At 47.0% G+C, this 24173-nt stretch overlaps 1 protein-coding gene across 2 annotated transcripts in view; it reads left to right on the top strand.

Annotated features, from left to right (window-relative positions):
• Window positions 1-275: 275 nt before the first annotated feature.
• The window catches only part of LOC140392078 (S-geranylgeranyl-glutathione receptor P2RY8-like), an 87278-nt gene continuing 63380 nt past the window's right edge, over window positions 276-24173 (top strand). For both annotated transcript variants that reach the window (XR_011935239.1, XM_072477313.1), the window contains exon 1: window positions 276-790. The gene's annotated coding sequence lies outside the window, so the exon portion shown is untranslated. The remainder of the gene's footprint in view (window positions 791-24173) is intronic.

The following is a 24173-nucleotide window of genomic DNA, read 5'->3' as shown; positions in this document are numbered from 1 at the left end:
TTGGCACTGAGGGAGGGGTAGAGGAATCTGTATCTCTAGGCCGTTGGCAGCCAAGCCCAGCAGTTGAAAGATCTGCCGAGGAGAGCAGGGGGTGGGGGGGGGGGGGGGAGTTACTAACACACAGAAAGAGGATCCAAGCCCAGTTACTCACCGCTTCACCAAGTTCAATCCTGAACACTAGGCAGTGACGCAAAATGTCCCTGAAGTGTTGCAAGGCTGAGCTGGGTAAGGGCGTGGAGAGGGCGGGTCTCACAGTGAGGAGGGTGGAACACCAACACATCCTGAACTTCTCCCTGCAATCTCGCTTCAAGAGTGGATAAAAACCGGGGTGTTTTTTTTAATGTTGTTTGTTATTAATTAGTGTTGACGTGTCCAATGATGTGCATGTAGACCGCTGCAGGACACATCATGTCCTGCACACAGGATGTTCTCCGCATCGCCCCATCAATAGCCATCACCCTCATTCCTGTATTGCGCTCCTCGCCACATTCAGCCTGCGCTCCGTTCACATTGACAGGACACAGCCCCTCTCCAGGGTTCTGGCTGCTGCCCCTGGCTTCTCCTACACTGCTCCGCTAAACCCGCGGAACGCAACATCAGTGCCACGTAGCTGTGAAGACAAGCGTCCAGTCAGACCAGGCAGACAGATGTGTCTGAGGCTCCAGGTGGGAGCTTCACAGTTCACCTCTGGCTCACACTGAGCTCCCCTTCCTCCGTCCGTTCACCGTAAGCAGGCTGGAAAAAAACGTCACAGGAACCTGAGGAGGAGTGGATTTGAAAATCACAAGCGGTAAGTCATTTTATCTGATCACAGGATAATCCCTGCCCTGAAAAATTCTTTCAGTCCCTCATTCTTGTGCGCTGATTGTGAGAACTCACTTATAAGAATAATCTTAATTGTCACAAGTAGCCTTACCTTAACACTGCAATGAAGTTAGTGTGATCTGACCATTGTGTTGTCAACTATGTGTATGTATACTTGCGAGTATGTTTGTGTGTGTATGTACGTGTGTGTTGTGTCTGTGTATATCTTTCTGTCAGTGTGTAAATATGTGTGAATTTTGTCCCTGTGTATGTATATATGTGTGTCTGTGTGTAAATATCTGTGTATACATGTGTATATGCACTCTTTGTATGTATATATGTGTGCATGTGTATATCTATGTGTGGTGTGTGTATATGTTTGTGTGTATGTCTGTGTATACGTGTGTGTGGTGTGTGTTGTGTATATTACTGTGTAAGTGGGTGTGCATATGCGTGTGTAGTATATGAGTATAAGTGTATATATGTCTGCATGTGTGTAGATGTGTGTGTCTGAATGTTATGTGTAGCATGTGAGTGTAAATGTGTATATGTGTGTGTTGTGTGTTGTGTGTACGTGTGTGTATATTGTGCGACTGTGTGCAAATTTACAGGAGCTTATTAAAATCAGGAGTAATTGAAACTGATACATTTAAAAAATGAATTTAGAGCATTCAATTCTTTTTTTTAATTAAGGGGCAATTTAGTGTGGCCAATCCACCTACATCTTTGGGTTGTGGGGGTGAGACCCACGGAGAATATGCAAACCCCACATGGACAGTGACCCGGGGCCAGGATTCGAACCCGGGCCCTCGGCGCCATGAGGCAGCAGTGCTAACCACTTGGTCACCGTGCCACCCTGAAACTGATACTTAACCGCAGACCCCATATTCTACCTCACCCCTTTTTGTCTGACTAACTGCTTTAATGTTTATGCAAAGGAACGTTTTCTGCAGGGAATCCTTGTGATTCATCTTTGTGAATCTTTTTTGCGGGGGCTGCTAACTTAATAGGGCTGTGAGGTTATTAGCAACGGATTATTATGGCAAGAATCGGTTCATCAATTTGAATTTGTGCCCGCTTTGCTCTTAAGCCCCAGAGGCATTTTATTAGGTTGATTCTAATGAATGGGAAGTCGAAAAAATCCAAAGCAAAACTAAAATAATAAAGAGTACTGGAAAAAGCAGATAAGAGAGAAAGGAATGGTTTGAGGTTTTGTTAGAGGTGTAGTCCACGGTGAGAACCTTAACGTTGTATTTACATCAGTTCTTACTTTCAGTTCCTGTTTTCAGTATTCTGACCTAGAGTGACGCCCAGGACGATTAGTGCTAGATAGCTTCTCCTCGGTTTGTCTCGGCTGCTTACACCAACCTGCTTTGGGGATAGTAGTGTTTTGACACCCTGGGTTAGTGTGCGGTCAATTCCAGCCCCTCTTAACCCGGAGTCGCAACATAATTGATTTAACCAATAGTTCTGGGCAGCACGGTAGCATTGTGGATAGCACAATTGCTTCACAGCTCCAGGGTCCCAGGTTCGATTCCGGCTTGGGTCGCTGTCTGTGCGGAGTCTGCACGTTCTCCCCGTGTATGCGTGGGTTTCCTCCGGGTGCTCCGGTTTCCTCCCACAGTCCAAAGATGTGCAAGTTAGGTGGATTGGCCATGATAAATTGCCCTTTGTGTCTAAAATTGCCCTTAGTGTTGGGTCGGGTTATGGGGATAGGGTGGAGGTGTGGGCTTGGGTAGGATGCTCTTTCAAAGAGCCGGTGCAGACCCGATGGGCCGAATGGCCTCCCTCTGCACTATAAATTCTATGATTCTATGATTCTTAGAAAAACACCCCGAGTATTTGGCCCTTTGCTGCCCAATAATTACAATCACCAGGTTTGTAAAATTAAACAGAATTACTTTTTATTTATAACAAAAACTAGACTGAACTCTGCAGCAAATACAACTGGCCAACTATTATCTAATTCCTAATCCCCCACTTTAACTTGACACACGCACTTAAGACAGACAAACACAGAGGGGAGGAGATGGGTGAAAATCATTCGAAAAAATAAATAAAGTCTTTATTTCACATGGTTGACTTTAAGCAGACCTTCTTTCAAAGAATTAGATAATAGGGGCTGTTTAGCACAGGGCTAAAGAGCTGGCTTTGAAAGCAGACCAAGGCAAGCCAGCAGCACGGTTCAATTCCTGTACCAGCCTCCCCGAACAGGTGCCGGAATGTGGTGACTAGGGGCTTTTCACAGTAACTTCATTTGAAGCCTACTTGTGACAATAAGCGATTTTCATTTCATTTTCATTTTTTCATTTCAAGTAAGCTTTCAGACCCAGGTCTCTGTTTGCAGCCTGTAATGGTTTCACGGTAGATTAATTCAGGTCTTGGTCAGTTCAGGGATACATCAACTCACAGCCTTTCTGGAGAGTGGAGAGAGGGAGCAGCTCCTTGGGCCTGGACCCAGCCATTCAAACACTGTGGCTACAAGAGCAGATCAGAGGCTGGGAACTCTGAAGCGAGTAACTCACACCCTGACTCCCCAAACGTCTGTCCGCTATCTGCAAGTCATAAGTCAAATGTACTGGGTGTATGTGTGCATCAATCACCAAAGGTGGCAGGACAAGCATTTGGAACCAGATGAGCCATGATCTTACTAAGTGACACAGAAGATTCAGGGGCTGAATGTCCAGCCCCTGCTTCTTGTTTGTATGGGCTTTGTCAACACGGAAGAAGGGAATGAAAGCAAAGAGTTTAGCTTAAACGTGTATAAACAATTTTGTTAGGTAATTTGGACGTTCTGAATTCTCCCTCTGTGTACCCAAACAGGCGCTGGAATGTGGCGACTAGGGGCTTTTCACTGTAACTTTATTGCAGTGTTAATGTAAGCCTACTTGTCACAATAAACATTATTATTATTAGCTGGAGTATTGCAATTCTGGGCATCATACTTTCAGAAAAATGTGAAGGCTTTAGAGATTATACAGAAAAGATCTATGGGAATGATTCCTGAGAGGGAAACTTGAGCTGTGTTGAAAGATTGGTGAAGTTGAGACTGTTCGTCTTGGAGAAGAGAATATTGAGAAGAGATTTGATAAAGTTATTCAATATCATGAATGGGTCTGGAGAGAGCAGAAAGAGAGAAACTGTCACCAGCGGTGGAAGGATCGATCAAGAAGCAGATGGCAGAGTTCAGGCAATTGGCAAAGTAAACAATGGTGACACAAGGAAAGGCTGTATCACACAGCGATAAATGTGCTGACCGAGAGTGTGGTGGATGCAGTTTCAGTTGACGCGCTCACGAGGAAATTGGAATATCACCTGAAAGGAAAGAATGTGCAGGGCAATGGGGAGGAGGTAGAAGAATGGCACGAGGTGAATTCCTCCTTCAGAGGGTCAGCACAGACACAATGTGCTGAATGGCCCCCTGTGCTGTAACTATGCTATAGTACAGATGGAATACTCTCCAATTGCCTGGATATTTGACACCATCCAGGACAAAACAGCTTGATTGGCAAACTCACCACCACCCTTAAATATCCAGTCCCTCCAACAACGGTGCATGTTGGCAGCCATGTGTATCCATCTGCAACATGCACAGCAGCAACTCACCAAGGCTCCTTTGGCAGCACCTTCCAAACCTCCCTAACTGCACTGTAGGTGTACCTGCAGCACATGGACTGCAACGGTTCAAGAAGACTGCTCAGCACCACCTCCTCAAGGGCAGTTAGGGATGGGCACTAAATGCTGGCCCACATCCCATGACCAAATTTTAAAAAAAGTTCCTATTGCATTTATTGGTGACCGTTTTATATTTAAGCCGCTAATTTTTGTTCCCCCCAAGTATGGAAATATTTCCTCCTTATCGTAGAGTTGTAGGGGGAGATTCTCCGCCCGCGTCGCTCCCAGCGTACATCCCACAATTCCATAAATGGGTTTCAAGCGGGCGCTGAACGGAAGGTGATGCTTCAGACCAGCAGCTATCCGGTTCATGCCCTCACTGGGCGTTAACCAGATTAACATATATTTTTTTTAATAAGGGGCAATTGAATGTGGCCAATCCACCTACCCTGCACATCTTTGGGTTGTGGGGCTGAGACCCACACAGACGGGGGAGAATATGCAAACTCCACACGGACAGTCTCCCTGGCTGCGATCGAACCTGGGACCTCAACGTCATGAGGCAGCAGTGCTAAGCACTGCGCAACGTTCTGCCCCCAGATTAACATATGTAAATTAGTATATAAATGCGCGCAGACCGTTCCCGCCCCGGCCTCCCCGAACAGGCACCGGAATGTGGCGACTAGGGGCTTTTCACAGTCACTTCATTGAACCCTACTTGTGACAATAAGCAATTATTATTATTATTATTGAAGCCAGAGTCTCCTGGCTCCAGGGATTCTCCCTCCTCCCCCACTCCCGCCGGCATAGCTGAGGCCGGCAGCATTCGCTACTAGCTTCCATCGTTGGAGGCCAAACGTGATAACAACGCCGGGGTCCCGCAGGACATCGATGCCCTTGGGTGGTTAGAGACATGGCAAGGAAGTGCCCCAGAATTGCCCTGGAACCCTGACAGGGCCAGGTTGGCACCGCCAGTGTGCCAGGTTGGCACTACCATGGTGCCAAGTTGGCACTGCCAGTGTGTCAGGTTGGCACTACCATGGTGCCAAGTTGGCACTGCCAGGGTGCTAAGGTGCACTTCCGAAGGACAAAGCATGAAAGGGGGCTGGTTTGTAATGCCGAGCGGCGCCAACAGTCTGGATTCAATTCCTGTACCGGCGAAGGTTATCCATAAAGGCCCCGCCTTCTCAACCCTGCTCCTCGCCTGAGTTATAGTGACCCCTCAGGTTAAATTACCAACAGTCAATTCTCTCAAAATGGAAGAGTAGCCTACGGTCCTCAGTAACTGTGGTGACTTTCATCCATTTCCGTCATAATTTTGTACATTTCAATCAGGTCTGCCATCAGCCTTCTCTGCTCAAAGGAATCAACCCCAGCCTCACCAGCCTCTCTTCACAGCTGAAACTCTGTTAATACTTTTTCAAAGACATCTATCAAGTGACCCTCCAAAGCCCCAGATTCCTTGAGAAAAGAGCACCAGCATGTTTTTTTTCCTAATAATTATAATCTCTCAATCCTTAAGGATATCTTTTGAATCTTCTCCAATTCATCTTTATCCTTCCTAAAATATGGAGACCAGAATGGTGTTCAGTTCTCCAATTGTGTTCCAACGAAGTTGCCTTACAAGTTCAACATGGCTTCCCTGCTTTTCAATTCCCGCCCTCCCATCCCTCCCAAAATGAACTCTCACACCTAGTCTGCTTTTTTATGGCCTTATTAGCCGGTGGAACTACTTTTAGTGATTTGTGTGTTGGTGTCTCTCGTTCTCACTTCTCCTTGTTCCCATTTAGATTCTTACTATTCAAACAATATGTGGTCACCTTGGGCGAAATTCTCCCCCAACGGCGCGATGTCCGCCAATTGGCGCCAGAAACGGCGCCAATCAGACGGGCATCGCGCCGGCCCAAAGGTGCGGAATGCTCCACATCTTTGGGGGCCGAGCCCAAACATTGAGGGGCTAGGCCGGCGCCGGAGGGATTTCCGCCCCGCCAGCTGGCGGAAATGGCGTTTGTTGCCCCGCCAGCTGGCGCGGAAATGCGATGCATGCGCGGGAGCGTGAGCGGCCGCCGACAGTTTCCCGCGCATGCGCAGTGGGGAGAGTCACTTCCTCCTCCGCCATGGTGGAGACTGTGGCGGAGGCGGAAGGGAAAGAGTGGCCCCACGGCACAGGCCCGCCCACGGATCGGTGGGCCCCGATCGCGGGCCAGGCCACCGTGGGGGCACCCCCCGGGGTCAGATCGCCCTGCGCCCCCCCCCAGGACCCCGGAGCCCGCCCACGCCGCCTGGTCCCGCCGGTAAATACCAGGTTTGATTTACGCCGGCGGGACAGGCAATTTCTGGGCGGGACTTCGGCCCATCCGGGCCGGAGAATTGAGCGGGGGTTCCGCCAACCGGCGCGGTCCGATTCCCGCCCCCGCCCAATCTCCGGTACCGGAGACGTCGGCGGGGGCGGGATTCACGGCGGCCAACGGCCATTCTCCGACCCGGCGGGGGGTCGGAGAATGACGCCCCTTATTCCTCCACTTATCAATATCGAAATTCATTTGCAAATTAAATATGAATTCTGCAAGTTTGTGAATAGCTTATACTGTGTCGCATTCTACCTTTGTATCAACTCTGCCCTCCGATTTGGTGCGGTTCTACAAATTTAGAAATGGCGCCTCAGATTCCCAAGTTCGGATTGCAGTGGAAACTATGAACAACAGTATTCCCAGCAAATCTTCCTGTGGAACACCAACTATAAGCGTGGGCTCTCAAATATAGCTGTCAAAAGAGCAGAGTTGTCTGAAAACTCTGGGTTTTTAGAATTGCCGTGCATAAATTTTAAATGAATAAAACATAAAAAAATCTAACCCAGGAGGGCAATGTGGTTTGGGGCTGCGTCGGCACGGCGTGGTGCCTGACTAGTTATCCATTTTGTCGCTTTCACGCCGGTTCATTCTTGACCCCACCTGACTTGTCCCGCACAACCCAACCTGAAATCTGTTGGGTTCCGAAATCCTGCACTGCCTCGGTCCCGATATTGCTGGTTTTGAAACACTGCCCCTGCATTGCTGTTTGCCAGTGTGAGTCGCTACCCTACTCTCTGTTTTCTGTGCGTAGTCAGCTTGTATCCATTCTGTTTGCCGGCCCCTAACCCCATATGCTCTGACCTTAGTCATTGGTCTGCAATGCGATATCGGACCAAAGGTGTTCTTGTAATAAGGCTTGTAATGAAGGGGCCATGGCGTCCATGCTCTACTTCTTGCAATGGGGCATGGTAGCCTAGCAGTTATGTTCATGGAATAGTAATTTAGATACCTGGATAAGCCCGAGAGACTTTTCTTATTCTTCGGGCTTCTCCCATTTCACTTGGGATCGACACAATGCTAGATTGATTACCCTCTGCTTCTCTTCCTGTCAGTCTCACTTTCCGCACACAATCTAGAACTGCAGAAGAGTCATAAAAACTTGAAACATTAACTCTGTTTCTCTTTGCGCCGATGCTGCAGTTTTCAAGCACTTTCTGCTTCATTCCCTCAGTTAATCCCACTGTGTTTAAATCCCTTACCACCGCCTTAGGCCTTCCTCTTCTCCATCTTCAGGTCATCCCATCTCCGATACTCATCTCACCGCGTTTCCCGTTTCTCTCCGTAATAGATGACCAGATCATTAAAATTTCTTTCCTGATACTTTCTGTGACAATCCCACAATTTTCACCGCCCACCTGATGTGCCGGTTCCTGATGTTGGCCTTTCTCATCACTCCGCACATCCATCTCAGCATCCGCATCTCATTGGTATCGAGCCACTGTTCCTCTCTCCTTGATGCTGCCCAAGTTTCTGCACTGCACAATAAGGCTGGAGCTCAAATCCTAACATTTGAGTTAGGTTTAAAGTAAAATCAGAAATAAAAAGCAGAATACATCTCAGAATAAGGGGTTTGCGATTTAGCATTGCGATGAAGAGAAACTTCTTCACTCAGAGGTTTGCGGATCTTTGCAATTCTGTACCTCAGAGGGCTGTGGATGTGCAATTGTTGAATAAATTCAAGACGGGGATTGATTGATTTTTGTAAAGGAGATAGTGTGGGACCTGAAGTTGTAGTAAATGGTCAGTTACGATCTTGCTACATAGAACATAGAACATAGAACATAGAACAATACAGCGCAGTACAGGCCCTTCGGCCCACGATGTTGCACCGAAACAAAAGCCATCTAACCTACACTATGCCATTATCATCCATATGTTTATCCAATAAACTTTTAAATGCCCTCAATGTTGGCGAGTTCACTACTGTAGCAGGTAGGGCATTCCACGGCCTCACTACTCTTTGCGTAAAGAACCTACCTCTGACCTCTGTCCTATATCTATTACCCCTCAGTTTAAAGTTATGTCCCCTCGTGCCAGCCATATCCATCCGCGGGAGAAGGCTCTCACTGTCCACCCTATCCAACCCCCTGATCATTTTGTATGCCTCTATTAAGTCTCCTCTTAACCTTCTTCTCTCCAACGAAAACAACCTCAAGTCCGTCAGCCTTTCCTCATAAGATTTTCCCTCCATACCAGGCAACATCCTGGTAAATCTCCTCTGCACCCGCTCCAAAGCCTCCACGTCCTTCCTATAATGCGGTGACCAGAACTGTACGCAATACTCCAAATGTGGCCGGACCAGAGTTCTGTACAGCTGCAACATGACCTCCCGACTCCGGAACTCAATCCCTCTACCAATAAAGGCCAACACTCCATAGGCCTTCTTCACAACCCTATCAACCTGGGTGGCAACTTTCAGGGATCTATGTACATGGACACCTAGATCCCTCTGCTCATCCACACTTTCAAGAACTTTACCATTAGCCAAATATTCCGCATTCCTGTTATTCCTTCCAAAGTGAATCACCTCACACTTCTCTACATTAAACTCCATTTGCCACCTCTCAGCCCAGCTCTGCAGCTTATCTATATCCCTCTGTAACCTGCTACATCCTTCCACACTATCGACAACACCACCGACTTTAGTATCGTCTGCAAATTTACTCACCCACCCTTCTGCGCCTTCCTCTAGGTCATTGATAAAAATGACAAACAGCAACGGCCCCAGAACAGATCCTTGTGGTACTCCACTTGTGACTGTACTCCATTCTGAACATTTCCCATCAACCACCACCCTCTGTCTTCTTTCAGCTAGCCAATTTCTGATCCACATCTCTAAATCACCCTCAATCCCCAGCCTCCGTATTTTTTGCAATAGCCTACCGTGGGGAACCTTATCAAACGCTTTGCTGAAATCCATATACACCACATCAACTGCTCTACCCTCGTCTACCTGTTCAGTCACCTTCTCAAAGAACTCAATAAGGTTTGTGAGGCATGACCTACCCTTCACAAAGCCATGCTGACTATCCCTGATCATATTATTCCTATCTAGATGATTATAAATCTTGTCCCTTATAATCCCCTCCAAGACTTTACCCACTACAGACGTGAGGCTCACCGGTCTATAGTTGCCGGGGTTGTCTCTGCTCCCCTTTTTGAACAAAGGGACCACATTTGCTGTCCTCCAGTCCTCTGGCACTATTCCTGTAGCCAATGATGACATAAAAATCAAAGCCAAAGGTCCAGCAATCTCTTCCCTGGCCTCCCATAGAATCCTAGGATAAATCCCATCAGGTCCCGGGGACTTATCTATTTTCAGCCTGTCCAGAATTGCCAACACCTCTTCCCTACGTACCTCAATGCCATCTATTCTATTAGCCTGGGTCTCAGCATTCTCCTCCACAACATTATCTTTTTCCTGAGTGAATACTGACGAAAAATATTCATTTAGTATCTCGCCTATCTCTTCAGACTCCACACACAATTTCCCATCCCTGTCCTTGACTGGTCCTACTCTTTCCCTAGTCATTCGCTTATTCCTGACATACCTATAGAAAGCTTTTGGGTTTTCCTTGATCCTTCCTGCCAAATACTTCTCATGTCCCCTCCTTGCTCGTCTTAGCTCTCTCTTTAGATCCTTCCTCGCTACCTTGTAACTATCCATCGCCCCAACCGAAACTTCACACTTCATCTTCACATAGGCCTTCTTCTTCCTCTTAACAAGAGATTCCACTTCCTTGGTAAACCACGGTTCCCTCGCTCGACGCCTTCCTCCCTGTCTGACCGGTACATACTTATCAAGAACACGCAGTAGCTGATCCTTGAACAAGCCCCACTTATCCAGTGTGTCCAACACTTGCAGCCTACTTCTCCACCTTATCCCCCCCAAGTCACGTCTAATGGCATCATAATTGCCCTTCCCCCAGCTATAACTCTTGCCCTGCGGTGTATACTTATCCCTTTCCATCATTAACGTAAACGTCACCGAATTGTGGTCACTGTCCCCAAAGTGCTCTCCTACCTCCAAATCCAACACCTGGCCTGGTTCATTACCCAAAACCAAATCCAACGTGGCCTCGCCTCTTGTTGGCCTGTCAACATATTGTTTCAGGAAACCCTCCTGCACACACTGTACAAAAAACGACCCATCTATTGTACTCGAACTATATATTTTCCAGTCAATATTTGGAAAGTTAAAGTCTCCCATAATAACTACCCTGTTACTTTCGCTCATATCCAGAATCATCTTCGCCATCCTTTCCTCTACATCCCTAGAACTATTAGGAGGCCTATAAAAAACTCCCAGCAGGGTGACCTCTCCTTTCCTGTTTCTAACTTCAGCAATACCACCTCGGAAGAAGAGTCCCCATCTAGCATCCTCTCCGCCACCGTAATACTGCTCTTGACTAGCAGCGCCACACCTCCCCCTCTTTTGCCTCCTTCTCTGAGCTTACTAAAACACCTAAACCCCGGAACCTGCAACATCCATTCCTGTCCCTGCTCTATCCATGTCTCCGAAATGGCCACAACATCGAAGTCCCAGGTACCAACCCACGCTGCCAGTTCCCCTACCTTGTTTCGTATACTCCTGGCATTGAAGTAGACACACTTCAAACCACCTACCTGAACGCTGGCCCCCTCCTGCGACGTCAAATCTGTGCTCCTGACCTCTATACTCTCATTCTCCCTTACCCTAAAACTACAATCCAGGTTCCCATGCCCCTGCTGCATTAGTTTAAACCCCCCCAAAGAGCACTAACAAATCTCCCCCCCAGGATATTTGTGCCCCTCAGGTTCAGATGTAGACCATCCTGTCTGTAGAGGTCCCACCTTCCCCAGAAAGAGCCCCAGTTATCCAAAAATCTGAAACCCTCCCGCCTGCACCATCCCTGTAGCCACATGTTTAAATGCTCTCTCTCCCTATTCCTCATCTCACTATCACGTGGCACGGGCAACAACCCAGAGATAACAACTCTGTTTGTTCTAGTTCTGAGCTTCCATCCTAGCTCCCTGAAAGCCTGCCTGACATCCTTGTCCCCTTTCCTACCTATGTCGTTAGTGCCAATGTGGACCACGACTTGGGGCTGCTCCCCCTCCCCCCTAAGGACCCGGAAAACACGATCCGAGACATCACGTACCCTTGCACCTGGGAGGCAACATACCAAACGTGAGTCTCTCACGCTCCCACAAAATCTCCTATCTGTGCCCCTGACTATAGAGTCCCCAATTACTAATGCTCTGCTCCTCTCCCCCCTTCCCTTCTGAGCAACAGGGACAGACTCCGTGCCAGAGGCCCGTACCCCATGGCTTACCCCTGGTAAGTCGTCCCCCCCACAAGTATCCAAAGCGGTATACTTGTTTCTCAGGGGAACGACCGCAGGGGATCCCTGCACTGACTGTTTTTTCCCAGTCCCTCTTACAGTTACCCACCTATCTCCAATCTTTAGTGTAACTAATTCCCTGAAGCTGCTATCTATGACCCCTTCTGCCTCCCGAATGATCCGAAGTTCTTCCAACTCCAGCTCCAGTTCCCTAACTCGGTCTTGGAGGAGCTGGAGATGGTAGCACTTCCTGCAGGTAAAATCAGCAGGGACACTAACTGCATCCCTCACCTCAAACATCCTGCAGGAGGAACATTGCACTCCCTTCCCTGCCATTCCTCTAACTTTCTACCAAGATCTGGCTAACAACTAAATTAAATTTTTATAAAAAATAATAATAATATAATAAAAATATGGTACTTACCTCAGACCAATGGGTTTTATTATTAGGTTAGAGGAGGAGGGTGGGTGGGAGACACTACACGTGTAGTGTCTCGGGTTTCCTCTCCACCAGAATTTATTGGTGAGGGTCTTCCCAGACGTCCGCGGGTCGACTTCCTGATCCCGCCTAAAAAACTAATTTAAAAAAAAAAAGAAAAATTCTCAGCTCCTGCTGAAATTGACTAACCAGCCAGCTCCACTCCCGCCGAAATCGACTGGCCTGCCCCTGCAAAGAGAAGTGCTTTTAAAGGTTGACTTACCTCCCAGCAACCTCCTTCCGCAATGCTCCCGCTGAAACTGACTCACCAGCTGCTCTCACGCCGCCGAAATCGACTGGCCTGCCCCTGCAAAGAGAAGTGCTTTTAAAGGTTGACTTACCTCCCAGCAACCTCCTTCCGCAATGCTCCCGCTGAAATTGACTAACCAGCTGCTCTCACGGTGGACCAGGCTTGAGGGACCAAACAGCCATCTCAATATTGGTAAAGAAATGGTGTTGGGGCAATTGATGGGATTGAAGACCGATAAATCCCCATTGCCTGATAATCTACATCCCAGAGTACTTAACGAAGTGGCTCTAGAAATAGTGGATGGTCATCTTACAGGATTCTATGGACTCTGGAGCATAGACCCTGCAGATTGGAGGGTGGCTAATGTCACTCCAATGTTCAAAAAGAGAGGTAGAGAGAAAACAGGGAATCATAGATCAGTAAGCCTAACATCGGTAGTGGGGAAAATTCTTGAATCCATTATCAAGGACTTTATAGCGGAGAATTTAGAAAACAGTGGCATAATCAGACAGAGTCAGCATGGATTTATGAAGTGGAAATCATGCTTGACAAATGTATTGGAATTCTTTGAAGATGTAACGAGTAGAGTTAACAAGGGGGAGTCAGTCGATGTGATATATTTGGAAAGCGCTTGACAAAGTCCCGCATAAGAGATTATCATGCAAGATTATCATGGGGTTGGGGGAAGTGCATTGAGATGGATGGAAAACTGGTTGGCAGAAGGGAAACAAAGAGTAGGAATTAACGGGTCCTTTTCAAATTGGCAGGCAGTAACTAGTGGGGTGCCACAGGGATCGGTGTTAGGACCCCAGCTATTCACAATATATATTTATGATTTGGATGAGGCAACAAAATGTAATATCTCAAAATTTGCAGAGGATACGAAGTTCAGTGGGAGGGTGAACTGTGACGAGGATGCCGAGATCCTTCAGCACGATTTGGACATGTTGAGTGAGTGGGCAAATCAATGGCAGATGCAGTATAATTTGGATAATTATTCACTTTGGGAGCAAGAACAGGAAGGCAGATTACTACCTGAATGGCTGTAAATTGGAAGAGGGGAGTGTGCAGCAGGGCCTGGATGTCCTTGTGCACCAGTTGCTCAAGGTAAGCATGCAGGTGCAGCAGGCGGTAAAGAAGGAAAATGGTATGTTGGCTTTCATTGCGAGAGGTTTCAAGAACAGGATCAGGGATGTGTGGCTGCAATTATACAGGGCCTTGGTGAGGCCACACCAAGAACATAGAACATAGAACATTACAGCGCAGTACAGGCCCTTCGGCCCTCGATGTTGCGCCGACCTGTGAAACCACTCTAAAGCCCATCTACACTATTCCCTTATCGTCCATATGTCTATCCAATGACCATTTGAATGTCCTTAGTGTTGGCGAGTCCACTACTGTTGCAGGCAGGGCATTCCACGCCCTTACTATTCTCGGAGTAAAGAACCTACCTCTGATATCTGTCTTATATCTATCTCCCCTCAATTTAAAGGTATGTCCCCTCGTGCTAGACATCACCATCCGAGGAAAAAGGCTCTCACTGTCCACCCTATCCAATCCTCTGATCATCTTGTATGCCTCAATTAAGTCACCTCTTAACCTTCTTCTCTCTAACGAAAACAGCCTCAAGTCCCTCAGCCTTTCCTCATAAGATCTTCCCTCCATACCAGGCAACATTCTGGTAAATCTCCTCTGCACCCTTTCCAATGCTTCCACATCCTTCCTATAATGTGGCAACCAGAATTGCACGCAATACTCCAAATCCGGCCGCACCAGAGTGTTGTATAGCTGCAACATGACCTCATGGCTCCAAAACTCAATCCCTCTACCAATAAAAACTAACACACCGTACGCCTTCTTAACAACCCTCTCAACCTGGGTGGCAACTTTGAGGGATCTATGTACATGGACACCGAGATCTCTCTGCTCATCCACACTGCCAAGAATCTTACCATTAGCCCAGTACTCAGTCTTCCTGTTATTCCTTCCAAAATGAATCACCTCACACTTTTCTGCATTAAACTCCATTTGCCACCTCTCAGCCCAGCGCTGCAGCTTATCTATGTCCCTCTGTAACTTGTAACATCCTTCCGCACTGTCCACAACTCCACCGACTTTAGTGTCATCTGCAAATTTACTCACCCATCCTTCAACGCCCTCCTCCAGGTTATTTATAAAAATGACAAACAGCAGTGGCCCCAAAACAGATCCTTGTGGTACACCACTAGTAACTGGACTCCAGTCTGAACATTTCCCATCAACCACCACCCTTTGTCTTCTTCCAGCTAGCCAATTTCTGATCCAAACTGCTAAATCAACCTGAATCCCATGCCTCCGTATTTTCTGCAGTAGCCTACCATGGGGAACCTTATCAAACGCTTTACTAAAATCCATAAACACCACATCAACTGCTTTACCCTCATCCACCTGTTTGGACACCTCTCAAAGAACTCAATAAGGTTTGTGAGGCACGGCCTACCCTTCACAAAACCGTGTTGACTATCTCTAATCAAATTATTCCTTTCCAGATGATTATACATCCTATCACTTATAAACCTTTCCAAGATTTTGCCCACAACAGAAGTAAGGCTCACTGGTCTATAGTTACTGGGGTTGTCTCTACTCCCCTTCTTGAACAAGGGGACAACATTTGCTATCCTCCAGTCTTCTGGAGAATATAGTGTGCAGTTTTGATCTCCTTTTCTGAGGAAGGTGGTTCTTGCTCTCACTGGTGTGCAGCGAAGGTTTACCAGACTGATTCTGGGGATGGTGGGACTCATGTATGAGGAGAGATGAGATTGACTAGGTTAGGATTGTTTTCGCTGGAGTTCAGGCGAATGAGGGGGATCTCATAGAGACTTATAAAATTCTAACAGGACTGGATAGGGTGGATGCAGAGAGGGTGTTCCTGATGGTGGGTGTGTCCAGAACCAGGGGTCACAGTCTGAGGATTTGGGGAAGACCATTTAGGACAAAGATGAGGAGACATTTCTTCACCCAAAGAGTGGTGAGCCTGTGGAATTCATTACCATAGGAAGTAGTTGAGGTTAAGACATTGAATACATTCAAGAGGCAGCTAGGTATGGCACTTGAGGCAAATGGGGTCAAAGGTACTGGGTAGAAAGTAGGATTAGGCTATTGAGTTGGATGATAAGCCATGATTGTGACGAATGGCGGAGCAGGCTCAAAGGGCCGAATGGCCTCCTCCTGCTCCTATCTTCTATATTTCTCTGTTTCTCATTCTAATGCTCGAAGCAGCTTATATCGGCTATAAGTGACCATGAAGCTGCCGACTGTCTTAAAAACCCAACAGGTTGGCGAATGCCCTTTAATGAAGGAAACATGCTGTCTGGCCTATCTGTGACTTCAGCCGACCGTCACTGTGGTTGACTCTTAAACGTCCTCTGAGGTCGCCTAACATGCCTTTCAGTTGTCTGAAACCATGATTCAATTTTAACTCCCATGTCACTTGATTTCCTTCAAATGGAGGGAGTTAAAATAGGCTCTTTAATATATTGTAGATGTTACGTTAACGACATGAATCTCTGGTAAAATTTAAAAATAGTTCTTCTTGTGTCAGTACAGGATTACTAATGGCATAATGCATGCCCGCGTTGCCACTCAGCTGCCATCGGCAGCAGATACAATAGCCTGAGAACCCACATGAACAGATTCAAAAACAGCTTCTCCCCCGCTGTTACCAGACTCCAAAACGACCCACTTATGGACTGACCTGATTAATATTACACTTCTATATGCTTCACCCGATGCTAGTGTCTATGTATTTACATTGTAGGCCTTGTGTTGCCCTTTTATGTATTTTCTTTTTCTTTTCTTTTATTTTAAATGGTCTGTTTGAGCTGCTCGCAGAAAAATACTTTTCACTGTACCTTGGTACACGTGACGATAAACAAATCCAAATCCAAACTTTTAACAGCAATACCGCAATCGGTTTGTTACCTTCTGGTTTTATTTGCAATCAATACACGTTATTATCCAGAGCTGCACATAATCCGCTCATTTTAATCAATCCCTGAAAAACCCATTGGGTTCTTGGGGTTGGTTGATCCTGACTTTATTGCGATAGTGTGAGATGGATGGCGGTGAGTTAGCAGCCCATATTCCAACCTCCTATTCCTGTCAGAGTCAATCGGAAAGAAAAATTCTGATTGAGGTAAAATGGGCTCCTGACCCGCTGTCGCTTTACATCACCGGACCTAATTGTGATCTATCTCGCTGTCGAAATATTCTGAATCCTTTTCTTTAATGTGTCAATCAAAGGCCTTTCCTTGGAGCTAAATTGGAGTCACAAAATGGCTCTGAAAATCTAAAAACCGGTGCATCACGCGAAAGTGCAATGCATAGAACCTATTCCCACATAACTCACAGCCCGAGTCCATCTATGATACACAGTTGTATTTAGAAATACCACAGATGTCTGTGCTGTATTTTGAAATTGCTTTGAAGTGACACTAGTAACAGACAAAAACAGCAAAGTACAACAGACACTGGGGATCTGAAAGAAAAAGAGAAAATGCTGGGAATACTCAGCAGGTGTGCCAGCCTCTGTGCAGAGAGATGCTGCATTTTTTCCCCAATTTTAGAGTACCCAATTCATTTTCTTTTTCCAATTAAGGGGCAATTTCGGGTGGCCAATCCACCGAGCCTGCATATCTTTTTGGGTTGTGGGGGCGAAACCCATGCAAACACGGGGAGAATGTGCAAACTCCACACGGACAGTGACCCAGAGCCAGGATCGAACCTGGGACCTCGACGCCATGAGGCAGCAATGCTAACCACGTGCTGCCCAGAGAGATGCTGAATTAATGGATAGGATTTCCCTCTGGAGTTGGGAATCCCGACATTGGGACCAAATGGGAAGCCTGAGTTCGCACTTGCTGGGAACCAGACCGATGAAGCTAATTTCTCAACGCAGCCACCTAATTGTCAACCTCCAAGCATTTCATGCAGTTAAGGATGGTCGGCAGGCTCCCTACGCTGTTGGTCCAATACCAGGGCTTGTGATGTCAAGACTTGGCAGCCCTGTCGGAAGGGTCAGAGTGATGGGCACTACTGAGGCAGCTAGGGGAATGCGAGGGCACCTCCGAACAGAAGCACTCTTGGAAGGGTGAAAATAAATAACATTATTGTTGGGGTCAATCAGGGAAGCCTACTCTAATATCGGTGAATCCCTGCCCATGGCAGTGCCCGGACCCCGAATGAGGCCTTTGCTGCCCGTGATCTCCATTTGTAGGGGGATGGAACCTTCCGCCACGAAGCTGCCACAGGGAGGCCATCTCTATTCAGGTTGGTGCCTCTTCACACATCAGGGGTAGGTGGGGCGGGGCTGTGGGTTCACTGCCCGCTTCCTTCCAGCCGGCATCCAATCCACATGCCAGTCCCCCACCGGAAAACTTCCCCAGTGGCGGTAATGTATCAAGATGCCACGTCAACGCGCGGGATAGTGGCGCAGTGGTTAGCACTGTTGCCTCACAACGCTGAGGACCCGGGTTCGATCCCGGCCTTGGGTCACTGCCCGTGTTGAGTTCGCGCATTCTCCCCGTGTTTTCCCCGATCTGCGAGGAGCCTTTCCCGCAAGGCTCGCCAGCAGGAATTGAGTCTAGGTGCAGCCTCAGCGACGAGAAGCTCCCTGAGGCCAAAAAAACCCAGCAAAGATACGTTGAATAGCTGGGTCTTTCTCGGTGCCGCAGCGGCGGAGATGCATCCCGCTAAATGCGCCCAAAACCAGATATAGATTTGTTCCCGGTTAAATCGCGCCCCATAGCTATGACCTTCAACAACACTGAATTATAATGGACAAAGCAACATCTTGTACGTTTGTCATAAACCTCCCACCCTTCCCGGTTCCCACATGGTCTTGCAACTGCATCTTGAGTCCTTATTATACAATTTTACTGACATGTTGTTATTAACCTTTACTTTCCTTTTTATTTCCCATCCCAAACTATTTTTAGAAGGTGGTGGTGAGCCGTCGTCTTGTGCTTTCAAGAAGTTAGTAAACTCTTAAGTGAGTCGTATATCTTTTTGAAAAAGTAGTCGCGGGAATGAGGGACTTCAGCTATGTAGAGAGTAACTGGGACTATTCTTCTCGAAGCCGAGAAAAACGAAGGGGGAGGTTTAGTGGAGTCGTTCAAAGCTATGGTGAATTTTGACTGAGTGGCGAGAAGGAAACAGTGTGGCCAGCTTCAGTAAACAGACAACATTGAACTAAAATCATCAACAAAGGGCCAGAAGGAAGATGATGAGAATGTTTTGGTGCAGTGAGTTCACTCTGACACTGCCTGAAAGGGCAGCGGAAGCAAATTCGATTGTAACTTTCGAAAGGGAATTTACTAATTTACTTGTAAAGGAAGGATTTGCAGGGCCATGCCGGCTAATTGCGGGATTTGCAACGCTTGGAACGCCTCGCGAGATTTTACAAAGCTTCACGAGACATCGCGATCTGGATCTCGCCCTACTCTGTAATGCCTGCAGTACCTTGCTTGATCTCAAAGCACTTTGCAGCCAATCACGCATAAATAAACACTGTGAGTAGATGTGTATGGAACAGATAAGGGTGCAGGAGATCCAATACCCAGAGGAAATGGCTGATAACACTTGTGCATTATCAAACCAAAATCTAAAACTGATTTCAATGTTTTTTTTCCTCAGCAATTCTTGATTTTTCTTTCATGAATTTTTAAATCCTTTCTTGGGAGCATCTCTAAAGATGCAGGTTGTCAGATTTGGCAAATGCCTGGAATTAAGGCCAAACACAACAACATCCTTTTTGGTTGTTGGGAGCAACTGTGCACTGTGTGCTAGAATGTCTGTAATTGCATTGAGAGTGCGATGATAAGTATGAAAGGGGGCCTTCGCTTTCTGTAATTTACAGCATAAGTTGCCCACAAAACCAAATTAGCAGTCAGAACTTTCCAGCTTTTCACACCGTTGGGATCTTCCAGTCCTGCCGACGATGCACCCCTGCCGGTGGTTTCCTGTCAGTGAGGGGTGCATTCAACAAGAAACTCCCTTTACTATGGCAGGACCAGGAGATCCCACCGCCTGCCAATAGCTGGTCACCTTCGCCGCTGCAAAACACATGGAAAATCCCGCCCAGAGTTTAGTCAGTAGTGTTTTCTTAGTCATTTGTTACAATAAAAGTTTTAAAATGTGAAATCTTGCCATGTCAGCTTTTCAGCTAGTAACTGCAAGTTTGAATCTCATCATTGATCTCTAAGGAGATCGTGACTCTCCGGTCATTGAACAACCTCAGGAAAGGTGACCCCAGACTATTTTGGCTTCTCCTTGCCGAACATAGAAACCCTGCAGTTCAGAAGGAGGCCATTCAGCCCAGGTCTGCACTGACCCTCTGAAAGAGCACCCTACCTAGGCCCACTCCCTGCCCTACCCATGTAACCCCATAACCTCACCTAACCTGCACATACTTGGCACTAAGGGGCAATTTAGCATGGCCTATACACCCAACCTGTACATCTTTGGACTGTGGGAGGAAACCGGAGCACCCGAAGGAAACCCACGCAGACACGGGGAGAACATGAAATCTCCACACAGACAGTCACCCAAGGTCGGAATCAAACCTGGGTCCCTGTCGCTGTGAGGCAGCAGTGCTACCCACTGCAATCCAGAGCACTGGAGCCCATTGTGCAGCAGATAACTCAATATAGGCTTCAGATCACAGTTGCGGTTTCCTTATCTTTATCATGCAGATCCTCTGGCGGGACCTGATGTTGGCGACTCCAGTTGGACAGGGTTATGAAAGTTCCACTGATTTTTGATACAACGTATCACCAGAGCTGATCAAAAATGTAATCTTTTTTGAATACCCCTGTGATTTATCTCTTAGCTCATTCACAGCAGTGCCCATGTAACCACTCATCCATTCCTGGGACATAGATACCAGCCGGGAGCGTTTGCAAAATACTTCGATCTCGTGCGTATTCTTATTGTACATTTTTTCCACCTGACATTATAAATTAATCTAATCCTGAATGAGGGATAAATATTATAGTTCAGTTCCAATGTAGTCGGGCCTGTTGCATCTTCTGTTATCCGATATATATTTAGAAAACATAGCACAGTGGTTAGCATTGTTGCTTCACAGCACCAGTTCCAAGTTCGATTCCCGGCTTGGGTCACTGTCTGTGCGGAGTCTGCACGTTCTCCCCGTGTCTGCGTGGGTTTCCTCCGGGTGCTCCGGTTTCCTCCCACAATCCAAAGATGTGCGGGTGGGTTGGCCATGCTAAATTGCCCCTTAGTGTCCAAAGGTTAGGTGGGGTTACTGGGTTATGGGGATAGGGAGGTGGGTAGGCTTAGGTAGGGTGCTCTTTCACGGGCCGGTATAGGCTCGATGAGCCGAATGGCCTCCTTCTGCACTGTAAATTCATGGATTCTGTGATTTTATGATTTGTAGTTCGCTTCCCCACCAATCTTCTCCTCTCTCCTGATGGTTGGATTAGATTGGATTGCATTGAATTGGTTTATTTTCATTTGTACCGAGGTACAGTGAAACGTATTGTTCTACGTGCAGCTCAGACAGATCATTCCGGACGTGAAAAGAAAATACATAATAGGGCAAATATAAATACACAATGCAAATACATAGACACAGGCATCGGGTGAAGCATACAGGAATGTAGTACTACCCAGTAGAGAAGATGTGTGAAGCGATCAGATCAGTCCATTATTCCAATAGCCCATGAGAGAGTCATTTAGGATTCTGGTAACAGCTAGTAAGCTGTTTTTGAATCTGTTTGTCGTGTTCTCAGACTTTTGTATCTCCTACCCGATGGAAGAAGCTGGAAGGGTCAGGAAGTCAGGTGGGAGGGGTCTTTGATTATGCTGCCTGCTTTCCCAAGGCAGCGGGAGGTGTAGACAGAGTCAATGGATGGGAGGTAGGTCCGTGTGTTGGACTGGCCGGTGTTCACGACTCTCTGTCGTTTCTTGCGGTCTTGGGCTGAGCAGTTGCCACACCAGGCTGTGATACAGTCAGATAGGATGCTTTCTATGGTGCATCTGTATACGTTGGCAAGAGTCAGTGATGATATTGATTCATGCCTTCCACTACAATACCGGCCTGCTAAGTTTTATTTTGATTCGTTTATGGGACATGGGCATTGCTGTCACTCCTCAAACCTATATCAACCAGCGTTACGGATAAAACTCTCAAATTATCGCACAAGAATCTCCTTTATAGTACCTCACTAAGTTACCCCAAAAGTACCAAAACACCACTGTAAAGGGTATCAAAAGCTCTGTTTAACACAGCATCAAAATCTGCCCTATAAAAGGTATCAAAGCTCATGGCTTGGACCTAAGTACCACCCATTAAGAGACGAGGTGATCAGACTCCCTCTTGGTGGATCCCGACGTCCTCTCTGGTCACCGACCCAGGGCAAAGCTTCTTACGATGGTTATTCCTGCAGGTTATCACTTCAGAACCCTCTGTCTCTCCTTTTCAAGCAGATCTTATTTATGCTTCCAGTCATGTACTAACAGGACAGCACCAATCACTCATTGTCCTGGAGTCACGAAAGCTCAAAGAGTCGTGACTCCCTCAGGTTTTGTAATTCTCTCAGTAGCTCGACACACAGGGGTCTGTCTGCAATCACTGTCTGACCAAGGCATAGTAACAACCATTGTCCATTCAGCTCCTATGCTCACTTCCTGGCTGCACACCCCATTCTTTCAGACCCCCCCCCCCCACTGTTTTTGCTGCTTATGCTGATAAAGAATTGCTAACCATCATGATTTGATCGTGTTTCTAACGAACGCCCATCAGGCCACCGCTTATTGCCCATCCATGAGTGAATCATCCATGAATCCGGCCAGTGAGGGGTTAATCCCAAGCTAAGCAGCAAACACTAGGACGAAAGGAGAGCTCACACCCAACAGAATGGCTCTCATTGCTTCACAAGTTAAATAAGTGTTATTGAAGTGTCATCACTTTGGGAGACACAGATGCCACGTTTCGCAATGAGACAGTGACCCGATGATCTGTCTTAGGGGCTGGTTTAGCACACTGGGCTAAATCGCTGGCTTTGAATGCAGACCCAGGCAGGCCAGCAGCACGGTTCAATTCCCGTACCAGCCTCCCCGAACAGGCGCCGGAATGTGGCGGCTAGGGGCTTTTCACAGTAACTTCATTTGAAGCCTACTTGTGACAATAAGCGATTTTCATTTCATTTCATTTAGTGATGTTAGATGAGGGTTAAATATTGGGCAGCCCAAATCTCCCTGCTCATCTTTGAAGAGTGCCAGAGCATCTTTCAGGTTTCCCTTAAAAGGCAATCTGGATTGAAGTCTGTTCTGAAAGGGATAAAGTGCAACCCTCCCTCTGTACCGCCTTGCAGCATCAGCGCAGATTCTGTGCTCCGGCTTCATGAGATTGAACCCACAAACGTCCGAGGGTGCTGACAGCTCCGAAAGAAAGCAACCTTCAGTCTTCGGTGCACCTTCCTGTACTTAGCATCTTGGGCTGATGGTACAAATGTCAACTATTTAGGCTCACTAAACAGGAGCTGACTGTCTCAAACTGGGCTGCCCCAGGGTGGAGTGAATTGCCGATTGACGTCAATAGTCTATTGTAATGATACCTTGCCCATAGACCTAATTGCTTCTCGTACAGAATACAGATGGTAATCCTATGATGTCATCCAGCTAATCGATGAACATCAAATACATTTCAAACATGCGAATCTTTCATACTATGTAAAGGGATGCTAGAAATGTGTTCTTCTCAAACGAAGTAGTGAAACTTTCAGCATTTTTATTGTTCCTGTGCATTTCATTTTATAACAGGGCGCCAGAGACAGCTGTGAATTTGATCCAGCTGTTTACTAGAAGCTCAGAAATGTCTGCGGACATTGAACAGTGAGGTTGGATGGAAATCCATACGTTAACCCATTTTTGCAATCCTGGAAGAAATTTGGCACAGTAGAATGGACACTCCGGAGAACTTCCTGGCCTTGTAGAGTGATTGAAACACAGAAGGAGGCCATTTGGCCCTTGGGGTCCATGTCAGCTTTCTGTTGAGCAATCTAATCATACCATTATATCACAACGCCCCCTCCTCTGGTCAATAATAACCCCCGGGACGTTGACAGTGGAGATTCAGCAATGGTAATGCCATTGAATGCACATAGCATTTGTGTGGGGCGAATGTTACTTGTCCCTTTTTAGCCCAAGCCTGTTGTCAAGTTCTTGCTGCGGAAGGACATGGACTGCTTCAGTATCTGAACAGTCAGGAATGGTTCTGAACATTGTTCAATCATCAGTGGACATCACCACTTCTGACTCTATAATGGAAGGAAGGTCACTGATGAAGCAGC

The sequence above is a fragment of the Scyliorhinus torazame genome, chromosome 15 (assembly GCF_047496885.1).
Source record: "Scyliorhinus torazame isolate Kashiwa2021f chromosome 15, sScyTor2.1, whole genome shotgun sequence".
Taxonomy (NCBI): domain Eukaryota; kingdom Metazoa; phylum Chordata; class Chondrichthyes; order Carcharhiniformes; family Scyliorhinidae; genus Scyliorhinus; species Scyliorhinus torazame.
Note: the sequence above shows the minus strand (reverse complement) of the source record. Positions and strands in the feature narration are given on the sequence as shown.